Source organism: Penaeus monodon, chromosome 17 (genome assembly GCF_015228065.2).
Source record: "Penaeus monodon isolate SGIC_2016 chromosome 17, NSTDA_Pmon_1, whole genome shotgun sequence".
NCBI lineage: Eukaryota > Metazoa > Arthropoda > Malacostraca > Decapoda > Penaeidae > Penaeus > Penaeus monodon.
The window spans coordinates 14405837-14410836 of record NC_051402.1 but is presented as its reverse complement, the minus strand read 5'-3'; positions in this window follow the sequence as shown (position 1 = coordinate 14410836).

Here is a 5000-nt window from a genome sequence, read left to right as displayed (position 1 = left end):
GGTTATTGATACCCCTTTGATTTTTAGGCATCTTTTGTTTCAATTTCACTCTGTTTCTTCAAAATTTCCCGGAGGAATTTTTCTTTTTCTTTTTGGCGATAGTTTCGAAGCATTCTCGCAGAATTCTTTTCCTTCCCCACAAATCTTTTGGGGTTTTATCATCTTCACTTTATTGATATTTCAAATTTTTTGACACTTATTCTGTAAATTTTTATCAAAAGTTTTGTTCGACTTTTGAGGGGTTGTTGGACGCTCCATCTTTTTAAGTCTTATTTTAAAATCAATATTAGTTTGGTGGTCACTGTTGCATCCCCAGGGCTTGTCTTGCATTTTTTTTTCAAAATTTTATTTTTGGTTCGCACAAAGTATCAATTTGGGTTTCGTGTTTTTTTGGCTGGTGAAAAACCCGTGTACAAGTGCTTGGGTGGTGTTTTGGGAAAAATGATTGGCATAACTAGATTTTTGTACTACAGAATTCAATAAAATCTTTACCTTTTTTTCATTTATATCTCCAAGGCCGAATTTTCCACAGGTATCATTTTTTTAGATAAATTTTTTTTTACTTTGGGGTTGAGGTCTCCCCTGTTATTTTTACATCTCTGTTAGGGATTGTGTCTAAATTCTTGGGAAGATAAAATTTTCCTTTTTTTTCATCCTTGCAATTGGGTTGGGGCGTACATTGTTATACTAATATTATGAGATTTTGCTTGTGTTCTGACTTTAAAACGATCATTTTTTGGGCTGTACCCAAATTTGTGCATTTGCGTTTTTTTCGTGAGAATCATAGCAACTCCTGACTATAAATTTTCCCTTTTTCCTTTCCAGAAAAAAGAACTGTCTTGTTTTCTTTATTTTGAAACTTCCATTACTTTTTCCAAATTGGGCTCACTTTTTCCTATATTGAAAGTTGTATCTACCATTTCGTTACAGACAGTATGTATTTACCCATCTCTTTCATTTTCCTTACGTTCCACGTTCCGATTTTTAATGTTTTCTTATTGGGCTGTTTTCTTTATCTTTTTGTCTTCCAAGCTTTTTAAAATTGTCAGACTGGTTGCCCCCTGACTAACGCGCCCCCTTTATACCCACCGACGGGCATTGGTATAAATTTTCATTTCTGTATTTAATCATTGGGGGGGTTTGTCAGGAGAAAAAAAAAGTTGAGTGGGCCCCAGGCTCCCTTTTCAACTCGCATCTCCAAAAACAAGGAGGAACTATCTCTGCCCCTTTAAAACAGTTACACTGTAATACCCAGACATATTATTTTGGTGAAACCAGTAATCGTAGAATGAAAGGGGTTTTTACCAATATCCATTCCCACACATATATTTGTATATATAAATAAAATATATATATATATAATATATTTTATTATATATTATGTTTTTGTGGTGTTGTGTTGTGTGTGTGGTGTGTGTGCATATATATACATACAACACAACACACAACACACACACACACCCACACACACACACACAGACACACATATATATATATATATATATATATATATATATATATATATATAATATATATATATATATATATATATATATAATATATATATATAAAGAATAAAAGATATATATATGTATATATGTTTATATACATATATATATATATATATATATATATATATATATATTATATATATATATATATATATTATATATATATAAATATACATATATATATATATATATAATATATATATATATGTGTGTGTGTGTGTGTGTGTGGTGTGTGTGTGTGTGTGTGTGTGTGTGTATGTTGTATATATGCATATATATATATATATATATATATATAATATATATATATATATAAGAGAGAGAGAGAGAGAGAGAGAGAGAGAGAGAGAGAGAGAGAGAGAGAAAGAAAGAGAGAGAGAGAGAGAGAGAGAGATACATATACATATACATATACATATATATATGTATATATAGATATAGATATAGATACATACACATATATATGTGCATGTGTGTGTGTATTGTAGAATATACAGCATGTACGACACTGTTAGGCTGTACGCCTGGCAGCGCGTGGATGCTGTCGGGAGGACAATTGGAGGCAGGTTCAGCAAGACCAGGGAAATCCCTCTGTAACATCATCACGCTTTCAAAAAACAATACGCAAACCTACGCAGGATAAGATAGCGCAGTGAGTATTTACTAGACGCGCCGGCTGGTTCCCTGACCCTGATCGACGCCGCTACGACACTTCACTGGCTCACCTCCTTCGAATTCAAAGTCAAATTCAAAATGCTTTATTCTACTAGTTACAATGGTTATTCTATTACAGAGAAAGTGATTTCACAGTATATGTAAATATAAGATACACATAGAATTAACGGTAGTACTTATAAGTCATGTCTATTATCATAGTTAGAAACCTGAAGGCATTGGTGTTTTAAGAGATGTTCTTTTAATTCTTTCTTTTTTTATGTATTAAGAGAGTCTGATATTTCTGATATTATTTGGTAATGTGTTCCAAATCATGGGTCCACGTTTTAGTGTCCGTGCCCCTATATCTGTACGTGATATTACGATGTATAAAGAGTTACCTGTCTTGTTTGGACTCAGGTAGTTTTACCTACGGACAGGTTAATAGCCACTTGGATTATGTTGTGAATTAGTACGCAAGTGTCGTAGTTACATTTGTTTTGAACTTTCAGCCAATTTAGTTTGTGTTTGGTGTAATGTGGTCATACTTATTTACGTTACCAAGTGCTACTCTCTGAGAAAAGTTTTGTAATTTTTGGATTTACTGAATGTGACCTTTGTTTGTTGTGCCCCAGATGTATGAACAATAATCAATTATACTCAGAAATGTTTTTTGTATAACGGATATCCTAATTTCAACAGGGATCTTGTTTTTTTATTTGGCTTAGGTAAATTAGTGTGCCCGTGTTTTCGACACGGTTCTCAAATGTCATGAATCTGCCAATGCATACGCCTAGGTTTTTTACAGAAGTGCTCGGCCTTATGTAGCTGTCTTCAAATTTCATGGTGGTGTTTACTGGAATTTTGGCGACTACCTATGAAGATGCATTCTGTTCTATCTGGATTTACCTTGTGGCCATTTGTGTAAAAGTATCCTTTTATTAGTGTCAGTGTGTCCTGGGTCATTTTCATAAGTGCACCTAAGTTGTTTACAAAATCACAATGGATAAATTGTGAATCATCGGCGTACTGAACAAGAAAGCATGGGCTGTGGTTGATAAGTCATTTACGAATATTTAAACAGGATTGGGCCTATTATAGATCCTTGTGAAACACCGAAAGAAACTATTGGTTTTGTTTATATTTTCTCGTTACTTAGATGACTTCTAAATCAGTATGTATCAATGTTGTGATATATTAATTTACTAAGGGACTTTTGCGGCTGATGCTGTCAAAAGCTTTGGATAAGCAAGTGTATTTCATTGTTGTCTATATTCTCATGAATTTTTTTTTGTGATCTGCAATAATGCTGTTTCAGCTGAATACTGAAACCATATTTTGATTTGGATAGTATGTCATTTGTCTCCAGAAATATTGTCCGTTGGTCTGCTACGATTTTTTCGAGAACTTTAGACAGTATAGTAGTCTGGTAATAGGACGATAAGTTATTGACTTCGTCTGTGTCTCCGGGGCTTGAAACTGGTGTTATTAAGCCATGTTTCCAAAGCGATGGGAAATCACCGATGACTAGAGATGTTTTTAATGATAACCGTTAGAAATAAGCGAAACACAATGCCATCTGCTTCCACAACATTAGTTTCATGCAGGTGTTTTATTGTTAACATCACTTTTTGATACTTTTTACAGGCTGTGATCTGAAAGTATTGAATAGTGGCCTTATCCTACCTGCATTTTGCTGAAATATGGAAGCTTTTTGTTTGTTCGTACGTAGCGAAGAAATCTTTTAAATTAAATTCGCATTAATTCTGGAATTTAGATCTCTGTGATGTTTTTGGTTTGGGCCACGTGTTTTGAATATTTTTCCATGTTTAGCAGAGTATTTTTTTTTTTTTTTTACAGTTTGTTAATTTATTTCTAAAATAATCAGATTTGGCTCCTTGTATAAGTGATTTGACATTTCTATTTTTTTATAATTTTCCTGGAGTGCCATGTTGTGTCTGTCATTTTTGAGAGTTTTATAAACACTATTGTTTCTGTTATTGCTCTCTTGATGTCGTTGTTCACCCATGAGCGGGGAGACGCCCTACAGTTTTTGTAACAAATGGAGCGACGACGTCTTTGCTGTCATTACTCACTTCCGTAAAGACATTTACATTATCTAAAAGTTGATTCTTTGGCAATTATTTGTTGGCATAATGACTGAGAGTCGTAGTTGGTTAATTCTCGGAAACTTTTTTTGATGGTGGTCGTTTTGATTTCTTTAAATTAAGCGTCACCGTTATGAGTTCGTGATCGGCAACATGACATGGGATGACGTTTGTATGGAGAATGAGGTCAGATTGTTTGTTACTATTACATCAATTAATGACGAACTGTTTTCTACGACCCTTGTAGGGTTGTTGACCTACAAGATTCGTGTGCAGTGCTGGGTAGTGTATGCATATTCATTACATATATATATATATATATATATATATATATATATATATATATATATATATATATATATATATATATATATATATATATATATATACATACATATATATATATATATATATATATATATATATATATATATATATGTGTGTGTGTGTGTGTGTGTGTGTGTGTGTGTGTGTGGTGTGTGTGTATTAATGTATGTATGTATGTATATGCGTGTATATATGTGTATGTGTGTGTGTGTGTATGTACGCATATATATATATATATTATATATATATATATATATATATATTATATATATATATATATATATATATATTTTATATATATATATTTTATATATATATATATATATAAAATATATATATATATACCTCCCAGAATGCACATGAGTCTTGATGAGGGTGGAGTCGTTTTTTTATTTTTTAA